A 10,667-nucleotide genomic window follows, 5' to 3' on the forward strand; every position below is an offset into this window, starting at 1 on the left:
AAAGGGACAATTTTTGGAGGAGGCCGCATAGGAATAGTATGAAGACTTGTGGCAGTTTAAAGATAAAATTTAAGAGATTATGTAGTAGTAATGCACCGTGGTGATCGCTACATCAGGTGGGGGAGAGTGTGACTATCCACCATGTCTTCACACCATATAATCGCCACGTAAGTGCCACATGGCACAAAGTTGCCCACGTGGAAGCCTTACATAGGAAAAAGGTTAGTTCATAGTGGAAGTTTCTAGATACATGTGGAGAATTCCCTTGGAAGACTTTAGAATTTTATGGATTTGCATGGAAAGTCTTTTGAATCTTCTAGTTGTGTAAAGTAGTCTAGAAAGAGGACTTATTTATAAATATAGAGGGACTTGTATAAAAATTATTATTTACACTTTAGCCCCGAAGGAGTAGTATAAATAGAGGAGGTCATTCATTTGTAAAAGCCATCAAGAAATCAAGCAATCTTCTAAAGTAATACAAAGCCTTCTCCATAAAAGTTCTTTTGTCTTTCTTACAATCTAGCGTTCCCTCAGCGATCTAGTTTTAAATGCTTACTTGAGATTGAAAGATCGTGAAAGATTCGTGAGTAAGTTGTCAATTGCTGCATGAAGGTCTTAGTTGAAGTCTAAGTTCGTAACATATGGCTGCCTATCGAATCGGGCCATAGCCTCCGGCTGCCTTCTAAAAAAGAAGTTAGGAAAATAGAAAAATCTTCCAATATGAACAACCCTAGCTTATCGTAATCAGCAAGCGATCATCGTAATCAACAAACTAAAGGCTCAATTGGATGAACAACCCCAACTTATTTTTGCATGGAAAAGTGACAATGAAATAAGAGTATCAAGAGTGAATTTTATGGATTAAATAGGTAGGTATAAATATTGGATTGAATATAATAATTAAATTAAGAGGAAATTATAAGTAAAATAAATAAATATCTATTTAGGCATGCCACGTAAGCACCATATAGAATGATTAAAGAGAAGGACATGACACTTAACAGTCTAATGGCAAATAAGTGACTGAAGTTGGATGGTAAGCAAATATATCAAAAAAATAAGACCAAGGGCAAATATAACCCTTTTCTAATGGTGCAAGGGCAAAAATGACCCTTTTTCCTTTTATATACTAGTAAATAGGTATGTGTTTCGCACAATTTGAATTGAAAAATTAGTATATAATTTATTTAAACATGTATATTATGATATGCTTCTTATTAATCTAAAACTTTTTTGAAATACCAAAGTATAAAAGACATATATATTTGGCAAAACTTTTGAAAAAATAATATATAAGTAAAAGATAGACATGAACAAACTAGGAAAAATGAGCTAAAAGGGTTATTTGAGAGTGAAATGAAGGATAGGGGATTTCTATTTCTTTTTTCTTTTCTTTTGTTATAAATATTTAATTAGGAGTTAATTATGAAGAGATGGGTTGTTTTAAAATATTTGTAAACTTAGGATAAAAAATTAAAAGATCAAAAACTTTTAACAAAACCCAAAATTCCATCCATTTTCTCCATTTTCTAAACCCATTTCTTCCTCTCTCTATTCTCCTCTCCTCTCCTCTCTTCTCTTCTCTTTTCTTTTCCCCAATTCTTTCTCCTTTATTCGATTTTCTCTGTTCTCCTCCTCTCTCCTCTCTTCTCTTCTCTTCTCTTCTCTTTTTTTTCAATTCTTTCACTCCGATTTGATTGTGCAAATTATTTAAAAAAAATTGATGAAAAGAGAAGAGAAGAGAGGAGAGGATATGTTGTTTATATAAATAGGAGTTGTTCAAACAACCAAGAGATGTTGCCTAAGTTGTTTAGTTCAAACAACAGAAGTTGTTTAAACAACCAAAAATTGTTTAGTGCAAACAACCAGAAGATATTTAAACAAATCTAAGTTGTTTAGGTGTTTTTTATAATTCCTTAGTTAAAACAATGAGAATATTTTAAATATCAGCTAGTTGTTTGGAGAAATATGAAAATATTTGCTAATTATTTTGAAGATCGAGATATGAAAACATTTATTAGTTGTTTAGACAAATGTTTAAATATCTGCTAGTTGTTTAGAGGTGATGATGACGTGAAGGAGGGGAGGTTTGGGGGAGGATGGGCTGAGGGGTGGATGAGGGGCAGGGAAAAAAGGAGAGAAAGTCTTTTATAAATTAAAATTTTTTATGAGTTTTTAAAATATGTGTCATTATCACTAATTAAAGAAGAATACATTTTATTTCATTTTCAAGACTTGTGTCCTATTTTTTTAATTTACAGTTTTAAAAGTCTCTTTTAATTCACTCGCCAACAAACTCAAACAGGGAAATAAAACAATAAATACATAATTTTTTTATATTCTACTTAGGTTTCTTCCAAGCGGTGCTTCTCAGAAGCTTTAATATTAACATTTTACATCGCCTTCATCAATCTGGTTGTATGTATCTCCTTCATCTTTTGTCTGCTCAGTGATTTTGGTTCTTCATTTAATCGGTCGAATTTATTTCTTTTTTGTGCATCTTCGGCGTGTTTGAGCGAACTGAATTTGGGGGATTTTTGCTTCTTATTTTTTTGAGCCGCCCTTGTTTGACACATGCCAGAAATTAAAAATTCTAGTTATAAGCATGTCATGATGGGTAGTTTTCAAGTTAATGAATTTGCCTGCTAGTGTGGTATGCTCGATGATGATTTTAGCTTAATTACACTTAGATTCAGTTTGTCTGTCAAGTCCCTCATTGGTTTAAGGATCAGATAGTGGTCTCCATATCATATATCTTCTTTTTGTTTTAGAATTGTAACGAGTATACAAATTTAGCACTAGGGAAGTGTCAACCGTATTTACAGGGAGTAAGAAGATTATAATCAACTATCCACACCTAGGCACCTCTAAAATTACTAAAGAATCTTCCTCATACTAGACGGTCTTTACCAGGCACCTATCTATCAATTTATGATTTTAGAAATCCCCCTCTAATGAACTAGTTTTTAAGGTTGAGTTAGGCCGAGCCATTTTATCACATGGTGGTATCAAAGCCAAGACCCACTGATCCTTGTTGTTGTCTTTCTCAATATTGAACCTTTGTGTTATGTTATCCACGCTTCAGTTGTCCCATCCGGAACGTGTGGGGGATTTTCATGTCCCACATTGAATGACTGACGGAATGTGTTGTGGTCTCCTTATATGTGAGCTAGTGTTTGAGGTTAGGTTAGGCTAAGAGTTATAATTGACATGGTATTAGAGCCATATCTATCCATCTCTTGTGTTGTGTTTCTCAATGTTATATATATTATTCACACTCCAATTATCCCGTCTTGGTCATTTGGGGAGCGTCAAGTTTCACATTAGTTGAGAGAATGAGGAGTTATGGTTTTGGCAATCGTCTCCTCATGAGTTTTGGTGGGATTGAGTTAAACTCAAGGACCGTATCTTTACATGATGAAATGTGCTATTGAATTAAATCCAAGGGCCATGCTTTTCTTTCTGCCTGGTTACCTGTAAACTTCCCTTATTTCACATAGGTGCTTTTCAGCTTTATCCTGATTCTAGTATTAAGTCCTAGAAGGTTGACGTGCAATTATGAGCTTAGTTGTTGCTGAACTCGACTCGCCAAAAAATATTTTTCATATATTAAAAAGAAGGAATACTCAACCCTGATCAAAAAAGAAGAAATACTCTATTTATAAGGAAATCCCTTTCTGATCTCCGAAATTCTTGGGTTACATAATAGCTATGCCTACTACTCTTTTCCTTCTTTTGGGTGTGTGTGGAGGGAAGGCGTATTATTTTAGAAAGCTACTCATGTTTACACATTTGTATCAATACAGAATTTGCTGGCATCAGTTGGTGATCTAGAAGTAACCAAGTTTCTGGATATCAGTGCTTTCAGATGATGCTTACTTAATGTTTTAAAAAGCTTACGCCATCTACCTGTTTTTAGTTATAACAACATGAGTGAAGACAAAATCCCTAAGCAGGCTGGAATTGGTGAGTTGATAGACCTAGGAAAGAATGCTTTGAGCTGCAGTGGAGTACATGCTTCTAGCAATGAGAAGGGGAGATCACATTTAAACACCATTGCTGCTGTCAAAGTGAACAAAAAATATGTTCTACTCCTTGCTGCTAGTCTATCAGCTACTGCTTTGTTTATAGCAGCTTTTAGCATCCCCCGTCTCATTGCCAATGCTAATCACATCAATGACTATGATACAGGTCAAATAATCCAAGATATGAGAGATTCAACCATCACTTTACCATTCATATTATTAAACTCGGCAGTTTTTATAGTATCATTAGCTATTGTTATCTCTATTCTACGCAGTTTTCCTATGAAGCCGTGGCCTCAGATTACAGTATCTATGTTTTTTATCTCCTATATGTCCTTGATCATGAAAATATTACCATGGGCATCCATGCTTGTACTTGTGTTTTCCGTCCCATTACTACTATTCGCAGCTGCTGGAAAACTGTTCAACTTTCACGAGTGAAGACTTTTGCTGTTCTGCTACTTTGGTAAAGAATCAGCTACTTATAGATATCATGGTTGTTTCTGAAGTATTCTCTCTGTTAAATATAGATTTTGTGGATCTGATATATCTCACATTTGCAGAAAAGGAGGTGAGGACCATGATATATGAGGATCTGCTATGCCATTTCCAAGTATTGTTGTTTAACTGCTTTAATTTAAATATACAAGCAACAGCTAAATCCAAGCCTTTGAGAGTTGTATAAAGAGTGTTTTTACTATTGTTGGTAGATTATCACATGTATGAATGTACAAGGATTTGTGTGCTGCAGAAATGGTAGATGCACATACCAGTTGAAACTATTTTGTCTAAACTCTTGTTAAGAATAGCCATTGTGGATGTGCTGAATGGAAAACATCTTCCAACAGATTACTTTGTTTCATAAGATAATTCTCTCTGATTTATTTGTCCTTAAGCCTGTTGAGTTTGTATATGGCTTTGACATTTTCATCATGGTGATGGCAATTGACAAGTAGGGTTTTTGCGGTTCAGTTTGAGTCGGTTTAGGGTTAAAATTAATTTGAAGCAGGGTGTTCATGGTTCCATTTAGGTGGGTTTAGGGTTAAAATTAATATCAGATCAACTTAAAAGGGGTTTTAAATTACTTAAATCAAATCGACTTTTTGAGGTTGGTTTTTAATTTATTTATTTGCAACAAGCAGCCTCAAGAGGTTGGCTTTTTGCCAATTTTTTTTTAATGTTTTATCAAAAAAATAAAAATGAAATAAGTATTTAAAGAGTAAAAATAAAAAGTTACATGGTCTTAAATCAACAAGTATCAATGGTTTAGTGGTAGAAATATATCCTACCATAGAAATGTGGGTGTTCGAACCCATGTTGCGCATTTTATTAATTGTAATTACAAAAATTGTCTACATCATGAGGTCTGTTGTAAAATGAGACTAAATTAACAATTTAATACTGAAAGAGAGAGTAAATAGGAGAACTGAAGAAGAAGCAAAGCACAGAATATTTTGTTTTTTTTCTTTTATGACTATGAATTACCAATTCATGGTAATGTATATATAGGTGTTAATTTAGTGGGATGCCCACTTTTAGTGGGCCCCACTTTAATATAAAAATGTGGTGGGCATTCCACTTATATGTGGACACTCCACTTAACACTCCCCCTTGGATGTCCACGTGTAATGTGTTTACATAAAAACACTTTACAAGAAATAATATACTAAGTTATTCTGATGTTGTGTCTACATATCTGATAATACGCCTTGATTGCTGCCTCATTAAAAACCTTACCAGGAAAATCCAATGGGACAAAACCTTGGTGAAGGAAAAAAGAGTGCAGCGCGTATTTACTCCCCCTGATGAAAGCTTCATTTGATATTTTGGAGACGGCGCATTCCAACCTTATGCCTTAGCTTCTCAAAAGTTGATGTTGGTAATGCCTTTGTGAATAAATCTGCAAGATTATCACTTGAACGAACTTGTTGTACATCAATTTCACCATTCTTCTGAAGATCATGTGTGAAGAATAATTTTGGTGAAATGTGTTTCGTTCTGTCTCCTTTTATGAAGCCACCTTTCAATTGAGCTATACACGCGGCATTGTCTTCGAATATAATTGTGGGTACTTTAACATTATTTTCCAGACCACATCTTTCTTTGATGAACTGTATCATCGACCTCAACCACACACATTCTCTACTTGCTTCATGAATTGCTATTATTTCAGCATGATTTGAAGAAGTAGCAACAATGGACTGTTTTGTAGATCGCCATGATATAGCAGTCCCTCCGTGTGTAAACAGATAACCTGTCTGAGATCGAGCTTTATGTGGGTCTGATAAATAACCTGCATCTGCATAACCAATAAGGTCTGCGTAACCTTTGTTAGTATAAAACAAACCCATATCAATCGTACCCTTCAGGTATCGCAAAATGTGTTTGATACCGTTCCAATGCCTTCGCGTTGGGGAAGAACTATACCTTGCTAGCAAATTAACAGAAAATGTTATATCAGGCCTAGTTGCGTTAGCAAGATACATAAGTGCACCAATAGCACTGAGATATGGTACTTCAGGACCAAGAATTTCTTCATCCTCTTCTGGAGGTCGAAATTGATCTTTTTCTACTTCAAGTGATCGAACAACCATTGGAGTACTTAATGGATGTGCTTTGTCCATGTAAAATCTTTTTAAGATTTTCTCAGTGTAGGCAGATTGATGGACAAAAACTCCGTCTGCTAAATGTTCAATTTGTAGACCTAGACAAAGTTTTGTCTTTCCAAGGTCTTTCATTTCAAATTCTTTCTTTAGATATTCAATTGCCTTTTGGACCTCTTCAGGGGTTCCAATGAGATTTATGTCATCAACATAAACGGCGAGTATAACAAACTCTGATTCCGTTTTCTTAATAAAAACACATGGACAAATAACATCATTAATATAACCTTCATTTATTAAGTACTCACTTAGGCGATTATACCACATACGCCCTGATTGTTTCAGACCATATAATGATCTTTCGAGTTTTATTGAGTATACTTCCCGAGACTTTTTACATGCTTCAGGCAATTTTAATCCTTCTGGGATTTTCATGTAAATTTCATTATCAAGTGAACCATAAAGGTAAGCTGTAACCACATCCATTAGGTGTATTTCAAGATTTTTATGTACAGCTAAACTGATGAGATATCGAAATGTTATCCCATCCATAACCAGTGAATATGTTTCTTCATAGTTGACTCCGGGTCTTTGAGAGAATCCTTGTGCAACAAGGCGTGCCTTATATCTTACAATTTCATTTCTCTCATTTCGTTTTCTAACAAAAACCCATTTATAACCAACTGGTTTTACACCTTCAGGGGTTTGGACTACAGGTCCAAAAACCTCACGTTTAGCAAGTGAGTCTAATTCTGATTGAATTGCCTTTTGCCATTCTGGCCAATCACATCTACGTCGACAATCTTCGACGGATTTAGGTTCAAGACTTTCACTATCTTGCATGAGGTTAATTGCAACATTATACGCAAAAACATTATCCACCGTAATTTTTGATCGATCTAAATTTATCTCATCACCGGTAGAACTTATTGAAAGTTCTTCATTCACTTGAGTATCGGGTTCACTGATTTCTTCAGGAATATCAGGATTACTCAAACCTTGACCTTCTTCAGGAAGTTCCTGTGTAGTATCATCTTTATTATTTCTTACGCTTCTTTTTCTAGGATTTTTATCCTTTGAGCCCAACGGTCTACCACGCTTCTGGCGTGTTTGAGATTCAGAAGCTATGATACTTGTAGATGATCCTTTTGGGACATCAATTTGGATAGGTACATTCACTGCAGGGATATGTGACTTAGTTATCCGTTTCAAATCAGTAAATGCATCTGGCATTTGATTTGCTATTTTCTGTAAGTGGATGATCTTCTGGACCTCCTGCTCACATGTGCGGGTGCGTGGATCAAAATGTGATAGTGATGAAACTTTCCACGCAATTTCTTTTTCTTTTTCGGGTTCCTTTTTCTCTCTCCCTAATGGCGGGAAAATTGTTTCATCAAACCGACAATCTGCAAATCGAGCAGTGAATAAATCTCCAGTCAACGGTTCAAGGTATCGAATTATGGAGGGTGAGTCAAACCCAACATATATGCCCAACCTTCGTTGAGGGCCCATTTTTGTACGTTGTGGTGGTGCTACAGGCACGTATACCGCACAACCAAAAATTCTTAAATGAGCTATATTTGGTTCATTACCAAATACTAATTGTGACGGGGAGTATTTATTATAATGAGTCGGTCTGAGACGTACAAGTGCTGCTGCATGTAAGATAGCATGACCCCAAACAGTAATTGGCAATTTTGTTTTCATTAGTAGAGGTCTTGCTATTAATTGTAGGCGCTTAATAAATGACTCTGCAAGGCCATTTTGAGTATGAACATGAGCAACAGGATGTTCAATTTTTATCCCAATTGATAAACAATAATCATTAAATGCTTGGGATGTAAATTCTCCAGCATTATCAAGGCGAATGGCCTTAATTGAATAATCTGGGAATTGCGCTCTCAATCTTATTATTTGTGCTAACAATTTCGCAAACGCCAGGTTGCGAGATGATAATAAGCACACATGAGACCATCTAGATGATGCATCTATTAGGACCATAAAATATCTAAACAATCCACTAGGTGGATGAATAGGTCCACATATATCTCCATGTATACGCTCTAAAAAGTCAGGAGATTCGATGCCAACCTTCAGGGTCGATGGTCTGGCAATTAATTTGCCTTGATAACAAGCAGCACATGAAAATTCATCATTTGTAAGAATCTTCTGGTTCTTTAACGGATGTCCAGTTGAATTTTCAAGAATTCGTCTCATCATTATTGATCCAGGATGACCTATTCGATCATGCCATAGCACAAATATATTTGGATCAGTAAACTTCTGGTTTACGATCATATTTGCTTCAATTGCACTAATTTTTGCATAATATAGGCCAGATGACAGAGTTGGTAATTTTTCCAAAATATATTTCTGGCCTGAGACACTCTTGGTTATACCAAGATATTCAATATTCATTTCATTTAGTGTCTCAACATGATATCCATTTCTGCGGATATCTTTAAAACTTAACAAGTTTCGTGAGGATTTAGAAGAAAATAGTGCATCTTCTATAACAATTTTTGTTCCCTTAGGCAGAATTATAGTAGCTCTTCCGGAGCCTTCTATCATTTTTGAATTACCAGAAATTGTAGTAACATTAGCTTTTCTTCTAAGTAAATTGGAAAAATATTTCTCGTCTTTAAATATAGCATGGGTTGTTCCACTATCAATTACACAAATATCCTCGTGATTTATCATTGATCCAAACAAGATTTGACGCATTTCCATATTTTCTTCACAAAGAAAGAAAGTAAATATTATAATTAATACATAATTTATTATACAAAATTTTATTTTATTACATGGATCTAGAAAAATACAAACATAATATTTAATAAATACAACAACAAAGATAATTGTTTAAATATTATCTGGCTTATCAACATTCATATTTACTTCTGGAAAATTAAAGAAATCAGCTACATCCAGATGCATGGGCTCAATATTGTCCTCAGAGATAAAATTTGTCTCTGGATTATTTTCTGCCCTCTTTAACGATGCCTGATATAGCTGAACCAAGCGTTTTGATGACCGGCAAATCCGCGACCAGTGCCCCACACCTCCACATCTATGACATATTGTTTCTGAATTATTCTTCGGTAAAGCTTCTGGCTTTTTACCCTGCCTTTTATATTGCTGGTTATTTCTCGGTGCCAGCCGAGCATCATGATTAAAATTTCTTCTTTGATTACGACCACGACCACGACCACGACTGGGGCCATGGCCTCTTTCTCGTTGGTTAGAATTTGCCTGATTCACTTCAGGGAGTGGCAAAGAACCAACTGGCCGACTATCATGATTTTTCATTAATAGTTCATTATGTCTTTCAGCAATAAGAAGGTGAGAAAGTAATTCAGAATATTTTTTAAAGCCTTTTTCGCGATATTGCTGCTGCAGGAGCATATTCGCGGGTGGAAATGTGGAGTACGTTTTTTCAAGTTTATCTTGTTCCGTGATTTCATCTCCGCATAAAGTTAACTGAGCTATAATTCTAAATAAAGCAGAATTATATTCAGTTATATTTTTAAAGTCCATCAGTCTCAGATTTAACCAGTCATAACGTGCTTGTGGAAGCATGACCAACTTCAGGTGGTCATACCTTTCTTTTAAATTTTTCCACAATTTCAAGGGATCTTTTAATGTAAGATATTGTAATTTAAGACCCTCGTCAAGATGGTGGCGGAGGAAAATCATAGCTTTTGCACGGTCTTGACTAGATGCCGTGTTATCATCTTTGATGGTGTCTGCCAGACCCATCGATTCAAGATGAATTTCGGCATCTAGTGCCCATGAAGAGTAATCTTTTCCAGAGATATCCAAAGCAACAAATTCAATTTTTGAAATATTTGCCATTTTATGAAAATAAATTTAAATAAACTTCTTACCACTTTTTGTTACCTTGAAAAATTAGTCGGAGCCTCGTGCTGATAACGTGTTGTAAAATGAGACTAAATTAACAATTTAATACTGAAAGAGAGAGTAAATAGGAGAACTGAAGAAGAAGCAAAGCACAGAATATTTTGTTTTTTTTCTTTTA

The 10,667-nt window shown here is 35.1% G+C and overlaps 1 long non-coding RNA gene across 1 annotated transcript; it reads left to right on the plus strand.

Moving 5' to 3' along the window:
* Positions 1–2,323: 2,323 nt before the first annotated feature.
* Positions 2,324–4,895, plus strand: LOC129871470 (uncharacterized). The gene is made up of 3 exons (XR_008762259.1): positions 2,324–2,418; positions 3,807–4,491; positions 4,589–4,895. It is a non-coding gene; the product is annotated as an uncharacterized LOC129871470 (long non-coding RNA).
* The last annotated feature ends 5,772 nt before the right edge of the window (positions 4,896–10,667 follow it).

Source organism: Solanum dulcamara, chromosome 10, assembly GCF_947179165.1.
Source record: "Solanum dulcamara chromosome 10, daSolDulc1.2, whole genome shotgun sequence".
Lineage (NCBI taxonomy): Eukaryota > Viridiplantae > Streptophyta > Magnoliopsida > Solanales > Solanaceae > Solanum > Solanum dulcamara.